This window comes from Passer domesticus, chromosome 4 (assembly GCF_036417665.1).
Source record: "Passer domesticus isolate bPasDom1 chromosome 4, bPasDom1.hap1, whole genome shotgun sequence".
Taxonomy (NCBI): Eukaryota; Metazoa; Chordata; class Aves; order Passeriformes; family Passeridae; genus Passer; species Passer domesticus.
The window spans coordinates 48,948,055-48,965,034 of NC_087477.1; the positions used below are offsets into that span (position 1 = coordinate 48,948,055).

At 35.1% G+C, this 16,980-nt stretch overlaps 1 long non-coding RNA gene across 1 annotated transcript; it reads right to left on the reverse strand.

Annotated features, from left to right (window-relative positions):
- Nucleotides 1–12,660: 12,660 nt before the first annotated feature.
- On the reverse strand, nt 12,661–16,625 carry LOC135299998 (uncharacterized). The gene is made up of 3 exons (XR_010361854.1): nt 16,474–16,625; nt 13,709–13,795; nt 12,661–12,796 (listed from the first exon to the last, which is right to left on the reverse strand). It is a non-coding gene; the product is annotated as an uncharacterized LOC135299998 (long non-coding RNA).
- Between the last annotated feature and the right edge of the window lie 355 nt (nt 16,626–16,980).

The window sequence follows — 16,980 nt, forward strand, 5'->3', positions numbered from 1 at the left end:
TCTTGCTCTCTGAGGAAACTCTCCTCAATGTTTTCAAGGCTTTGCCTATTTGCTAATACAGGAATAAAGGTACTCACATCATATTAATGTGATTTGTTTAAACAAGGACAAGCCTCTACTCTTTTCGGCAGCAGAGGCATTGCAAAGGATGCTGTTAAAAGAGCTCATGTACTTGCAAAAAAGCAAGAAATTTCAAAACTTTATAGCAAATACCTAGTATACCTTCAGCACACATAATTTCATTTAATCATACAGTTTATTATACCCCCTCCTACAAACCTACAAGATTCTGTTTCAAAATACGAACTTATGAGTACCTGTAAATGCAGAACAGCTAATCAAAATTCAAATAAGTTATAGAGAAACCTTTTGATATTACAACAGAAGGGACTACAAAAGATGTTTCACTTCAGCATCAAAAGAGCTAGGAAAAAGAAATATTAGCAATCATGGAGAAAGAAACAGAGAACAGAAAATAAACAAACCATGGAAAGGTATACATGCATGGAAGAATTGTATGCTGATGTGAAGGTTTGGTTCCCCATGACAAGAGGACATTTACTGTGTGCACACAGAATCACAGGAGGATTGGGGTTTGAAGGGGTCTCCAGAGATCATCTAGTCCAACCATAATAAGCCTAACACTGCCAAGTTCACCACTAAACCATGGACCTAAGGGCCCTGTCTACAGACCTTTTACCTCCAGGGTTGGTGACTTTACCACTTTCATGGGTACATTGTCCTAATGACTTACTACCCTCTCAGGGAAGGAATTTTTCCTAACATCTATGCTAAAAATACACAAGATAATTAAGAGTATAAAATGGTTTTCATATGAAAAGCAAGTAAGAAGACTCATCTTCCAGCACACACCACTTTGTGAAGTCTGTAAGGAAATGAAAGGTTGGGTATTTTCCATAACATCTTGTAAAGGCCAGCTCATCCCTTGTGTTAAAACTGGCAGTTACAGGAGCATCCTTCACAGCTCTTATGATTCATGCCAGCTTGAAGATTGGACAGCTCTCCTGGGAACTCAGGTGAAATCTATCTACCAGGAGAATTCTATGCTCACCTTATAAGATATGAACATCTGAGACCCTTCTTCCCTGCAGCAATCTCTGGGCCAGCTGTTAATCTTGCTCAACTTCTTCTGCAATTGGCCTGTACATCAGACAGCAGAGTATTACAGACTTCTACAATTCAAGTTAGATTATTTTAGAGTGTTCTGGGTGATCCCAAGCTGTTTTCAATTAGCTGTTGTCAGTTATTAAGTCATTTAACCCAAATAAGCGCTGCCAGAGGTAAATATTTACCACCCAGTTGTAGCTGAATGAAACACCAAATCTGAAGCTCAAAGGGGAAGAAATTGTAGCAAGTATGATTAGCCATTCCCACCACGAGAGGAATTGCTCTTATGCTCATGTTTCTCTAAATTACTGCTATAGTTTTATATATAACTTAATAGAGCTTTAATTCCCCTGATTCAGCACTCAAAATACTTTGTAGTTAGTTTATGGATCACTTCTGGTGTCTTGCTCACCATCTAATTAGAAAATTGTAAGTGGGAAGGAGGTCCCAGAGTTTTTGTCTTTATTTTATGAATAAGAAATGTGTTTGGCAAAATCCAGTGTTCCGGGAGACTGGGATAGATCCAACAAATAAAAGCTTATTAAATTAAATAAAGTGGGTTTGCCACTGGCAGCTGTATCAGTCTGGCTGCTTTTCTAAAAATCATGGTACTGTAAACTGCCTTTAATTATGTATTCACACTTCTTACCATTTATTTTACAGGCAAGAACAGTTTCTTTCTGACCACATTTAAATTTGTCATATATTTTTTATGATTCATAGAAATAATGAATTTTTATCTGAAATGCTTCACATTAAAAAATCATGATCCAAATATGACACATTTATGGAGTTAGCCAAGTTCCTGTTCAGAATCACTGCTTCATTTTCCATGGAACAGCTGATTCCAGTTCCCATCATTACAACTCACTGGCTCAGCTGCCGGCAGTGAAACAGAACCAGCTTTGTTTAAACAGCATTAGTACCACACTGGCAGATTGACAACTGGCGTAGAAAGGTGCTATACAAAAATCTGACTGTTCATTTCACTGGTCATGTAGAAAACTGACTTAAAATGAAGAAAATTTCTTCTATGAACATCTCAAAACAAGCAAATAAAATAGATGCACAAATAAAAAACCCACAAAAACTGTTTGGGGTGAACAGAAGTTGTCATTCCTCCAAACAATGTTTCACTTTCTTCCTGATTTTTTTCAAATGTATTTAAATTGAATCTCGATTTCTTACGTCTTTTAAAAAATTCATAGTAGAAAACTTGTATCTTGCATTTTCAGTGTGTATAAATAGAATGGGAAGGAAGGAAGGAAGGAAGGAAGGAAGGAAGGAAGGAAGGAAGGAAGGAAGGAAGGAAGGAAGGAAGGAAGGAAGGAAGGAAGGAAGGAAGGAAGGAAGGAAGGAAGGAAGGAAGGAAGGAAGGAAGGAAGGAAGGAAGGAAGGAAGGAAGGAAGGAAGGAAGGAAGGAAGGAAGGAAGGAAGGAAGGAAGGAAGGAAGGAAGGAAGGAAGGAAGGAAGGAAGGAAGGAAGGAAGGAAGGAAGGAAGGAAGGAAGGAAGGAAGGAAGGAAGGAAGGAAGGAAGGAAGGAAGGAAGGAAGGTTCAACAAATTTTTCTGAAATTTGCAAATACTGCTAGACATGAAAACACAGTTATTGGCTAAGGTTTCACATGGCATTGGGTATCACCACAGTAGCAAATACTTATACTGTGTTGTTTATATAGCTGGCAACTTTTCCTGTATCTGCAGCAAAGATTTGAGTATCATCATTCATAGTTATTCAATTAGCTTTAATAATGTGATGTTTTCATTAAATATGAAAATACAGCCATTCCTTAGGAAACTGAAACAATTTTCCTTTCGCATTGCTGCACACATATGTACCTATGAGAAAATGAACCCTGGTTAAGTCAGGTGCAACACACATAAACAAGAAAAATAATAGTAAATAGGAAACATAGAGAGAGAATGCTTAAAAAGGAATGCTTATATCCTCATTTTACAGACCATAGGTTGAGAGAATTGAAACTCAGTCTGTTTCTAAGCTACCTGAATAAAATGAATCCAAGAAAGGGACAGACGAGTAAGATTATGACATTCTGGAAGCAAGACCAGTGATCTAGAATTCTATCCCTGATGTTGTGGTGTTATATATGTTTTATATTTGCAATTTTGTTGTTGAAAACACTGTATTGCACTGTTTTTCAATATCTGTTTGAAGAGCACCAACCCTTAATATTTTTACAGAGTATTATATCTCAACACTGTTGCTGTCTCTGAAGACCTGTGCTTTAGTTATGCTTGCTAAATAGAATATTAGATCCAAAAGAACATGATGTGAATGCTGTTTGCAGCTCAGATAATCAGAAAAAAATCATTGCCTCCACTCATAAACTCCTGTAAACCTTTGCTATATTGTAGTTGGAAAAAAATTGATGGATTTCTGAAGACATGCAATTGTACATACTTGTCTAATAATTGCTGTGAGGAACAGCAATTTGACACCCCAGTTAGACCTGCAGAAGAAGACTGACTCTATTCAAGGCCAGGGTTAAACAGTTACATATTTTCAGATTTATTGTTGTGCATTAATTATCCACTACAAATCCTGAAGTAAACATTTTGAATTAGAAATCAGGCAAATAGCCTTCATTCCAATATACAAGTTTCTGTAATATATGTCCACTAATATTCTGTTTATAGGACTAGATGTAATCTGAAAGAAGAAAATATTTTAAAAATATAATTTAGGTGAAGGAAGGCATATGGAACCTACATCCCACTTATTCTTTAGTATGAAAAGAAAAATTACATTCCAAAGGGCACAGGAAGGACATTGATCTGTTAGAGCAAGTCCAGAGGAAGCCACCAAGATGATTAGAGTGATGGAGCACCTCTCCTACAAGGAAAAGCTGAGAGAGTTGGGGTTGTTCAGCCTGCAGAAGAAAAGGCTCCAGAGTGACTGAACTGGGGCCTTCCCGTACCTGTAGGGAGCCTACAAGAAAAATGGACAGTTTCTATAAGGGCATGAAGTGACAGGGCAAGGGAGTGGTTTCAAATGACTGTAGAGTATGTTTGGATTAGATGCTAAGAAGAAATTCTGTACTGTGAGGGTGAAGAGGCATTGTAAACAGGTTGCCCAAAGAAACTGTGGCTGTTCCATCCATGGAGGTGTTCAAGGCCAGGCTGGACAGAGTTCTGAGCCACCTGGTTTCATGAAAGTTGTCCCTGCCCAGGAATGGTTGAAACTGGGAGGTTGGAACTACATGATCTTTACGATCCTTTCCGACTTAAACCATTCCAAGATTCTATGAATAGAGAACAAAACGTTCTGAAAAAAACCTCTGGACAATAATTTATATTGGTGGTAATTGTAAAAGATGTGAGGGATTCTTGTTAATCTTTATTAACAGTCTTTATAAATCCATTAAATGCAAACTGTAGTATTCCCACACAAGATGTTCAGAAAAAAGTAATTGCATAACAACAGCCTACACATCATATGAGCAAATGTGTAGACCAGTGAAACAGACAAATCATCCTTTAGTGTCTATAAATATTAAAGATGTCTGTAAAACAAGCTCTGGTTCATTGATTTATCTTGCTACTGTACTTAATGACTATCTACTAGGATAGTGGATAGTTCCCTCTAAAAAGGTGGAGGGAAAGTAAGGGATCTTTCTATGACACTGATTACTGGATATATCCTCAAAATAAATGTTAAAATATTTGTCATATCAATTCTTACAGAAAAAATGGTCTACAAGGGACTAGACTAACAGTCAGGAGGATAGTATAGGATGGGCAGTCCTGCAGACCCAAGAAAGATATGTTCATTTATTCCAGGGCAGCCCAGCTCTCTGTGACAGAATGAAATATCAGTATCAAAGCTGGTATACAAATGTAAGTTGCTATATCATTGCTATTGATCCCTACCTAAAAGCTGAGACAGAAACAATAAAAGTTATATTTACCCCATGGGACATGATTTCGTGACTGTGCCTTGTTAGAAGTACACACTTTAACAGCTTATCAAAAGAAGCCTGCTAGAGACATAACCTGAAGACCATAAATCTAAGGTCTGCCATGAAGCAACATTGTTAATATGCTTCATAAGCTGCAGTTACTGCTGTTGTCTGGCAAACACCAAATTTTCTGACATTGCAGCACTGAAAACACTGATGGTTTTGCTCCTCTCATTTTAGAAGGAATTTGTTTGAAGTTCATAAATTCTACCATTGGTTTCAGTGCCCATTGAGATCAGAACTGAACACTTCTGTGGGAAGCCCACTGCTCTTGCCTGGCAAGTGAATACTTTCAAAACAACACCTTTCCTTTGCTTTTGTTTAGCATGGCTTGACAGTGAGTACAACAGTAAACTCCTAGTTGTCGGCCTGTATTACATAGTGCATCGCCACTTTCAGTGATTCAACTTGAAACTGCACCTCTGGGGTTTAAACTCATGTACCCACTTTAGGGATGACTAAGCTATACTTACATTTAAAGGCCTATGTATACTAATTAACACACAGAAAAAAGAGTAAAACAGCAGGCCTCCTAAAATATCTCTATATAAAATGTTACCATGACAGCAAACAATTTCAACATCTTTATAGGAGCCTATCTTTTAAGAAAAAAATATCAAATTAAAATCTTGAGTTGAGGTAAATAGTAATACATATATCTGGTAAAAATAAGCAACTTTATCACTTTTTTTTGCATCATTCCTATCAAATAGCTTTAATATTGTGAGTAATGCACTGTCTGATATACCAGGAGATGTAACAAAAAGAAGGAAGCTCACTCACTTCAGGGCTAATTATACTATCAGTTTATTTCAGAATTACCATATAAATTTAATTATGCCTTTTAACTACATAAAACTTGACAATTTGTATTATTTTATGTAGAGATATAGTAAGATAATATATAAAATTTGCATTACTATATATAAACAACTGTCTAACACCAGCTCTAACATACTGATTGAATTTTCTCATGTTTCCTGTTGATAATTAATCATCCACTTAGATTTTGATGGAGAACACTAGCTCATTACATTATTTTAGGAAGTAGTTTAAATGTTATTTATGAAAAATATGCTTAATAAATTTCATTATGTCAGGAGTAATTATATAGAGTTCACATATTGCATAGTGCTGTGCTTTGTCCTCAGACATGTTCCTTTTCAGTTTGACTTCTCATAGAGCCCAACTTCCTGTATATAAAATTCTATTTACCATACAGCTTATTCAGCTACAAAAAATAATATATATATATATATCTTCCCAATGTTAGCTGAAATTTTCTTCTTTGGTTATTTTTTAGTAAATGTAGAAAAAACACATTCCATTTTAATTCTCTCTTTTCTCATATATACATAAATGTATTAAATATTGTAAAAGACAGATTAAACTGAGTGAAGCTAGCCATTTTCTGAAAGTCACTTACAAGACCGTGAATGGTTCTGGAACAACCTGGACTACTTCTAGCAGATATAGGACCCTATTCCTGAGTACTTCCTTTTGCTGTGTCTCCTGGCCTTTTTTCTGCAGAAATCATAATTCTCTGCAGCATAGAAGTCTAGAGTTGAAGACAAATTACTATAATTTCTAAGTCTGCTTTTCTTTTGATCATCATTTTCTGTGTTCTTTATACCTTGTTCTATCCAGAGAGTAGGAAAAAATGCTGTATATATTACATGAAAAAATTATTAGTAGTTAATTATTAATAAAAAGCAAAGGGGCAGTTTTAAAATTTAAAAAAACTTACTTGAGCAGCTCTGCAATTGGAAAAAACCTGAAGCTGTTACAAAAAATGGATAAATCATCTAAAAGTTCTTTAATGTCATTGTCACAGAATCTTACAATCAATTAGAAAAACTATTTTTCTGTTAGTTGTGTGCAGATAATGTTTTGTTTTTTTAAATCTTGAAATGAATGTCTGTTTTGCATTAAAAATAATATAGATTTTCAAAAATATTAATTTGTAAAATGGATTCTACCACTTTTCTATACTTGAGTAAATGCAAATAAGGAAGAAAGATATGGTTGATTTTTGCACACTTTGTTTTACTAAATTTCGCATAGAAATTATGGTCCAGGAACTACTTCCTTCCAGAGTAAGAAACTTAGCCACTGCTTGGACACAGGGTTCTGCAATGAGATTTTCATAACTCCAGATTTTATATTACTGTAGAGCTGATAAATTGGAATTAAACAGTTGGAATTGTACAAGAACTGGAGTCCTTTGTAGGCACTTTAGCAAAACCATTGCTGTGGGAAAAATAATCTGTGTGTTGGCAAACCAAATAATCACCAGATATCTTCCAGTCAATTACAGTAGAAAGTTGAATTTTTGAAATGTGAGGGAGAGCATAGAGACTAGAGTACAAAGCAGGGTTTTCTTTGTGCCCTTAAGTACTGTAAGGGCACGTTCATATGAAATAATATGTTCTGTTTTGACACTAATTTAGTGTAGCTTTCTGATGTCTTTTAAATGCTTACTTCTTACCACAGTAATTACAAAACCCAAACAAGCCATAATTGTTATAATAAAGTACTTGGCATCCAATTCACTCAGAATCAATAGTTTTGCCTGTCCCACACAAGCATATTCTTTCAGCCTTCTAGACTATTCAGTAATTACATTAATCCTTTCAGGAATTTTTCCAGAATGGTTGGTTATAGATTGTATTCCCTTCTCTACTGCTCTGTGACACAGATATGCAATGAAATCATTGAAGAGCCTCTAGCTCTTTACAGATGAATTAAAGTCTTCACATTAAACACAGCAGACATATTCATTCTTCTTAATTTTACTTCCCTGACATTTTGTTGTTTTACCATCCATACATTTCAGACAAAGTTACAAGTGTCAAATGTAATATGCAACAATAAACACATTCAAATAAACTCACCCCTGATTTGAGAGTTAAGGAAGGAGAAAAGACAAAGGAAAAAAATGTACAAAATAAATCTTATATGTCTTTATATTATTGATGAGCAGCATATTGAAATTAGCTTTTAGGGACATACTACAACATCTTGTCATTCATCATTTTACCTCAATATAGAAATAAAATATATATTTATTTAGTGAGTTGAAAACTTCTTTTGTTTTTACATGGAAAACATCTTATTTTTAAATGCAGCATATTCAGACAAAAAAAAAAGTGAGAAAATAACTGGAAACTAAGAGAACAAGCTGGGTTTTTTCCAGGGTTGAAATTATTTTCTTTGATAATGAGATACCTATAATTTTTTTTCTTTGTAGTTCACTTCGGGCAGGTAAATTGTAATCCCCTTCAAAGTTTTCATTAGATAGCCTATTATTCCCTTGAAAGAGATCACACTTTATGCATTATTCATTAGGAGCAACAAATCTTCAGAGCAGTCATACAGGCTGCAGTATCACAGAACTACTTAAAATTCTATGTCTCCTTTCTCCATTCCTGCTGAATGCAGCTTTGGTCTAATCTTTGTGTATAATGCAATATCTCTGATTAATTCAGATACTGCAAAGCTGAAGAAAACACATATTTTTGTATTAGTGTTGGATACAATTATTTCACTTTTATTTATCAAATACATGTAGTTCAATCTGTGTATGAAATTTTGATACCTTCATATTTTTGTTTGGTTTTTTTCTGTTTGTTTGTTTTATGTTGGTGCATATTTGTACACATCCTTATGCAGTGGATGTCTAAAGAGAGTGTTTTACTGATGCTCTCCCTTGTTTACCTCCTAGAGTTTATTTCTTCCAGGAGTCTACTTTATGTGTACCTTAAAAGCTTTCTGTACTCACTAAGACTATTTCTGTGTGCTTTCCTCACAATTTCCTACCAGCTGCTATTTTACACTTTGTGGGAAGAAAGTCAGTTCTTCTTTCACATGTGTCAGATAATGCCAGCTTTACAATGTGTATTCAAAAGGATGTTGGACGTGAGTTAATAAAATAATTCAGATTAAATTTCTTGGGTGTGTTGTTTTCTTTCTCTATCCTCTAGATATCTATTCTAAACAATGTAATCCAAGATTAGGCAAACCATGAATTTCAGGAGAAAGGCCACTGCATGGAAAGGTACAGACCTTCATCCTGCTCATGACTGGGCCATTGACCTTCCACAAGCCCTTCTATTTTCTGGTTTTTTCCCCTCCACCCAGGACTTACACGTCATTTCTGCTTAGCACACAACTAGGAACACCAGAGCTGTCATTTGCTATGCACACATTCAAACACTAGCAAAACCATCATCAGGGAAATTTCAGTCTATAAAAACCTCAAATTTTATAACCACAAGTTGCTGATTTTTACCTCATATTAGTCACCTCATATCAACTTCTTCTTTGTTTTTTCTCTCACTTTTTCTGTCTCATCTGAGAACTCTCAGTTCAGCTTCTTTTAAGTGCAAAACCTTTGGGAAGAATTAGAAGGGGCTCATGGCTACTTGAAAAGCACAGTACAAAATCTGCTGATTAAACCCTTTACCACTTTTCAAATGACTGTGTATGTGTTACCTTAACTGCTGGCAGGGTGTAGGGCATCCTTCCTGCCACTTCTGATGAGAACTGTATTAGTTAACACAGATGTTCCAAGTCCTAAAGTACCTCTTTAGTCAAGAGTAGTTTTTGCTTAAGTTATGAGATGCAGGTTTTAATGACAGTCATTTGCTTAATACTATTTTTTTAAATTTCTGATTATATCACTTATTGCATTGTTTTGATCGCTGAATAAATAAAAACTTTGAAAAACAAAAGGGCATCTATGATGCTACGTAAGCTGCTTAAAGACAGAGCAAGGGATATCCTCCAAAAGATATTGAAACAAATTGTAGAGTTCTAGAACCTAATAGATACAAAAAAAACATCTGAGAGGGGAAAAAAGTGCAAGACAGTTATGCAATAATAACTAGAATAAAATATAGTATTATTCCTCCCCTCAAAAGAAGTGGTGATGGTTGTTTGTGGGAGTTTTTTCCCCAGTTTTGAATGGAAGCATGAAGTGATGGCAGAATATGTAGAGAAATTAAAACTGGCAAAATACAAATTACTCTTTCTACCTTGAAAACAAATATGAAAGAGCAGAAGAAGAACTTGTGGTCTAAAATATCTCTATACATAATTTCCAAAACTAAAGCAAATAAATTCCAAATCTTATACACTGACCAGTTGTTTTGCAGATTGAAGACTTTTGCGTTAAAAAAAATTTTTTTACATTGTGTAAGTAGACCATAATGAAGATTTTTATAATACTTAAATTAAAAAAATCCCATCACTATCAATACATACCTAAAAAAATTATTACATAAAAAATTTAAATTCATATTAGAGAACTAAGAGGTCTAAAATTTAATTTTCTTCAATTTTTTATTAAAATACCAGCATTATAAGTTTTATCAACCACATTAATTTTGGTGCAATACTGACCATAAGAAATTTCATCATTTGACATGATAAAAAGTGTCTTGAATTATATAAAAGTAAGATCATGTACAAAAAAATTCAAAATATCAGTACAGTGGTTTTTGTTTTGTTTAATTTAGAGAATTTAGATTCTAAGTAGTATGAGGATGTCAAACAAGAATATAAGACCTTCATTTTACCAATATTTTCTGAGAGATGGAGGATTATCTTAGCTCTGAGTATGGGGCTGGAAGGTAAGGTCTTGAACTGAGGCAAATGATTAGTATTCATATTTTGCAGAAGATAAATTTTCACATTAAATATACAGACACTCATGTATACTGAATGTCACTGGGGATTAGCATAATATTTCTATTAGCAACGCTAGCTTATGCAACTGAGCGATGCTCTGTAGTCAAGAGCAAAGCACTGGAAGGGTGAAAATGAGCTTAAATGTTTCCAGCACTGGTGTAAGGAAGGAGAGTGACCATTTCCACAGGCAATCATTTAGCTTTAACCGGATCTCCCACAAAAAAATTCTGTGTCCTTACATAACTGATTGACCTCCCTTCTTTCTGTGTATTTAAGTAATTTCTCCTTTTCTCCATCACGCTGCTCACTCTAAACTCCAGCAGAGAAAATACGAAAAACTGTAATTTTATCATGGAACCAAGCAAAACTGAAACTTTTGCCCTGACACTTGATTGTAAAAATAGCCCTTGTGTATGTCAGGTATACCTCTTTCAATGCAATGTAAATTATAAATAATAAGTCCAGCATTTTGTGTTATTGCTACTTGCTTATTTTATGTTATTACTACTTATTATTACTGCAGCTGAGCAATTATCAGAAAAATCCTTGCTTAAATGTTATATTAACAATTTAATTTTTATCTTTTCCCACAAGTGTTATATATATGGAGCTTCTATATAACATGGGGTATGCCTGCTCTTTACCCAAACATACAAATTATATATGAACAGTGTAGATTAATATACACAATGGATCACAGAAGGATCACCCTGATCTTCTCTCCTTGAAGAGAACAGTGAAAAATTGTTATTTTTAAGCAATGGGCTTTGTGTTGGAAAGGTCTTTTCTGTGAAAAGACCTGGTATTGCTTGTATGTTTTTAAATAATGCTACAAGGCTGAAAATTTCAGTCAATCATCATATTATAAAAGCACATTAACCTGAGTGAGAAAGGTTGAGACTAATCAGTTCAATACAGGAGGGAAACTGAAAGCAACAAAGCAAGGACCAAAAGCAACAAAGGAGCCAGTACAGAAATAGATCAACCTCTAAAAAATTACTCTGAAGTTAAAAATCCTGTTTGATCTCTGACTCAAATTTTTTGAGTCAAATTTTATCTGACTGGGTTTTGTTTTTTCTAAGTCATATAGAGAAAAACAGAGTGTCTGTATACTGCTTTGTACTCTCACAGTTGAACAAGAATGGAGAACAGTGGTAAAAATACTGACAACCATAATTTTATCCTTGGATACATAATACATATGCATATAGATAGAACTATCTCACTAGAGATACATATTTCAAATAAAGTTATTAGCTCATACTTGGAGAACAAGAATTAAAAAGAACACTTTCTCATGAGAGGAAAGAAGAGGAAATGTACTGTGTTGAAATCTGTTTCAGATAAATGTAATATTAATTATCATAGTTTATTAAACAGAGAAGTTTAAAACATGATAAGTTAGTTGTCAGCAGTACCCACAACAAAACACTTAGTGACAAAATAAAATTCATTGATTCAGAATATAGGTCCCATCCTGCTCCCTGACCTACGCATGCTTCTGTGTCAAATCAAATCAAATCAAATCAGAAATAGGGTGAACTCAATTTTTTAAATCATTCCCTCAAATTCCATGAACAATTCAGGAATGCAGATTTAAATTGTTTTGCAACGCTACAGCAGCATAATATAGCCAAACTAGTCTTCCTTGCTCAAGTAGAAATTTGTGATTAGAGCTGACAAGATATCAGATTTTTCATTCTATGGGAACTTGATGGGAAGGGCAGGGCAGGAATATTCAATTTTGTAGCAGAAAAAAAAAATTGGAAATTTTCTAACAACCAAGAATTTCATTTTATACAACTTAGCTTCATTTACAAAGTTTTCAAATGAAATTGAGCATTGACATACCTGGGCTCCTTGTTCCTTACATACTCTGAGCAGGCTGTTGAGGACCCAGACCGGCAGACAGACTTTGCAGCCCTCAGCTCTGCAACAAGTAGTATGAGGAATATTACTAATCCAGGCAGTGGAAACAAGTGTCCATCATGGAATTCCCTGTCAAGGAATAGAAGCATTTTATTTTCATCAGACAATAAACATTTCAAGTGAATCAATGTTTTATGCATTGTCATGAGCTCAGCAATGTGATGTCAGTCTAATGTTTCATACCCTCCAAGTTCCCTTTCTCTATTTTTATTTATTATTTCATGAAGACTTTTCCAAATAATATATTTTATTTCTCAGCATAATCTAGGTATCTCAATAAAAAGATTTCATTTTTTCCACAATGATATTAATCCAATACATCATTTATTGCATGGCCTACCAAGACTTGCCTTATTCAGCATGCAAAATAATATTCTTATTTTGGTAGAAGTAGCTGATTATCAAACCTTCTCAACAATTAAGATTCCTGTGATGGATGACAAGTAATAAGCATTAGACATACTTTTCCCCAAAAAAGTTGTGTTCTATTTCTTCCGATATTAATCTTCATGTTACTTGATGAAGAGATTTTCATTTGACATCACCTTATCAAAAACACAGATAAACCCCATTTCCATTACTTACTTTCCTTGCTTTATCAGTGAGTCAGATTCTCAGACAGCCTTATTTCTGGGAATTCCTTTCCTCACTTCCTTCATAGAAATTATTAACAAACAATCACTGGCCTTACACATATTTTTTCCCACTGAAAATAGTCCAAAGGCACTATCTGTGTTTTTCATTCCTTGTGTGTTTTTCTAGCGAAGACAATTCTGTTGAGATGGACTGTCAGACAACAATTCTCCCAGTTCTCCACTACTTTAAACATCTCAGCAGGTGAAACATGGGTGTCTGCCACCATCCCACATCCATGTCTCATCATCCTACCAACAAGAATTCCTACCACAACAATAGTCCCTTTGAAGCTGTTATTTGAACATTCCTCCTGCTTTCCTCAGACATTTTTACTGAATAACTTACCATAAAATCATTACTGCCTGCTCATGACTTCATTTCGATTCTGTCTGTTACATTCTGTATATGCACAGGTTTGCAGATCCTTATCATCTGTGCCAAAATATAAACAGAATTTGGCTGTGAGACCCCTGCTGTGCTCTCACTTAGATAAAAACTTTCTGTTGATTAATTTAGATGTGGATGCAGAAAAAAAATAGAGAGAAAATAATAACATAAGTAAGAATGGATTTTTTTCTTTAGACTCTTAAAATGTATATAAGGAAAATTTACTAAAAACATCCAATGGCTAATTTCTGTTCCACATAGCACAGTACAAATGTTCAGGTATTTTTAATTCTAAATGTAAGTTTTTATTAAGAGCCTTATGGCTACAGATTTGATCAGCATTCTTTCAATTTCTTTTGTCTCATTACCAGATTATAATGGTATTATATAAGAAAAGTGAGATCTCAAGGATTGTTAGCTGTTACAAAATATTTGTCTAAAAAGCATAAAGAAAGCAACTCCATATAGTAAAAACAGAGATACTCCTTGTTATAATGCTAAAACCATTTGTCACTGTCTGAGTAGAATTTCTATGTTCAAGAAGGAATATCAGTAGCCAATAACGGGTTTTTCCAGCCCTAACAGTGCTTAACTTAGTAGGCCCACAATGACATCTTGTGGCTACTCTGAGTTGATGACTCCATGATTAATAAAATAAATGTGTCTACTGACTTTCAAGAATCTTTTGCAGATGAACAGAAAAGTTATCCTTGGTGAAGATCCTGCATAAGACATCTGCCTGTGACAGCAGTGCCTGGTCTTTCTAACTCTGAACAATCATTCCTGTTGCTCCATTTTTCTGTCAGTGGAAAATTAACTAATTAACTTTTGGCATAAAAAAATCTGTGGAAGTGACAACTGAAAGCCTTCAGGCTATCAAAATATGATAGATGAGTTTAAATCTGCAATATTAGGAAGAAGGAAACCAAACCTAAGGGAGTGGTTTACTAAGTCAGGTCCAAAATAAATCATTTTGCACAAACTTCAGAGAGTTCTAGTTTAGTTGTTTTATGTTGTTGTTGTTGTTGTTTTTGGGGTGGTTTTTTTGTCGTTGTTTTTTTTTATTTTTTTCCTTAGCTGAATGGCCATTACATTGGTTAGCCAGCTGCACCTTTTTTTCAGGATCAGTTCTCAAATATTTTGAACAGACATCCATTCTCATTTGCTTCCCTTTCTGCAAGTATGAATTGTAATAAACTTCTTGGGATATCCATGTTTACCTAAAGTTATATAACAAATTTATGCAACCATGATTCTTATGTGATTTGTCTACAGATTTCTCTGACAAACACTTTTGCTTCCCTGAATATTTCTTCAATGTTTTCTTAATTTCAAGTGAACTCTCTCAGTGACAGTCTTGGGTTTCTTTCTTTAGATATTCATTTTCTCACAATTTAGGGAAAGGACAGTAGCCATGTCTTTTCCTGTCCTTTGCTGGCTCCTAGCCTCTTAACTGAAGATTCCTGATAAAAGGGCTACTGGAAGGCTGCAGTACAGCAATGAACATTAAAAAAAGAAGAGGAGGCATGAGAACACTGCTCCCTCAACTATAGCCAGTGAGGGTAGCTAAAAGAGTGGGAAAGAGTGGAAAGAATGGTGAACTCTCTAGGTAAACTTCTCAAAAAACCTGTTGTGAGACCCAGGTTCTAGCTCTAACATGGAACTGAACATCCATTTTTGATAAGGAATTGAAGTTTTTCAAACACTGCTGGTACGCAGTTGATGGACTAGAAATTAACCTTGTTAAGAATTACTTGCTGTTGTCAACAGTATTGCATTGCCTACTGGTGAGCTTTAAACTGAAAAGTACAGGCTTGAAAACCTGTGGCAACAAAAACTCCTGCATGTATTTGTTATGAATAATTTGTATTGGCTGCTAAATTGAGCTGATCAGTAACATATGCAGCAATGTTACCAAATAGACACAAATTGTAGAAACAGAATCCAATGTGTTGGAAGAGACCTCTGGAGGTCTTCCAATTTCAAGTTCCAATTCAAATCAGGTCAAGTTGATGGAGGTTGCTCCATTCTCAGTCTGTGGATGGAGATTTTACAGCCTTTCTAGACAATCTTTGACATTAATTCCCCAGAGTAAAAAAAAATCTTGCTGTCCCTGAGTTTAGCTAACCTAAATTTCTCTGGTTTTATATTTCTGCCAAAAATTTATTAGCTCTCATGTTAATAAATAAAAAGTCATATCTGCTTTTTTAGCAAATTATATCTGCAGTATTTTTTGTTCATTTGCTTAAACTCACATCCCAACTAGAATGAAAATAGAGCAAAATTTTTCTAACTCTGCATTTGGAGATGCCTTAGACATCTGCTGGCAATCTTCACCAAGCTGTGTGGCAGAAGGTGCCACTCTTCTGGCAGAGGTGTGAATCCAGTTGCCTCGGGCACTTTGAAATTCAGGAAATGAATTAATTCCCTAAGGACATTGATCCAATATGCACCAACATTCAAAAAGAAGGTTATTTGGAATTGTCTGATTAGGCAGAAAAAGGCCACCTTTTGCTGAACAGCCTTATGCAGGCATTTCAAACTACCCTACGCAGCCACCCTCTTGTCATCCATGAACAGGCACAAGCACAGGGAGGTCCTGTGTGACAGTAATTGTTCATATGCTGTTTTGTTTTGCTGGACAATAGATTGCCTCTGTCAGCTGACTGTCAGTTAGCATCAATCAACTCATTAGAAGCTCGATTTTCTCACAAGGTACTCACAAGGTCTGGTAAAAGAGTGCAAGCAGTCCTGGACCTGCATTCCCCCTCAGGAAACTAGAATAGGATCCAGAGAATACTGTGCTGGTGAGGTGGTGAAGGCTAGAAGCAAGATTTAGACGAAGGCATGGTTTGAGTTACCCCTGCAATCATGAAGAACAACATTGAGAAGGAAGGAAATAGTATGAAATTGGGTTATTGTCACTGTGAAAGAGGAAGACTAGCATCATGTATATGAACACCAAGGTAAACTGCACTTGAGTACAACTCATCCAAAAAGTGGGAAGAAGGAGAAACATGGGATCTTCCTTGTCACCAGGCTGTGTGTACATCTTAGTAGAGTTATGCATTTTTCCTGTGCTACGTTTTGAATGTAAGTATATAGCTAAGAAAATGAGTATCAGATGCCTAGGCATGATGCTATCCCCTACTACAGCACATACCTGAGGAGGTACAGCCCATTTCTGGCATGTGTCTGTTGTAGACGAATTTTTAATTTTTTTTTTTTAA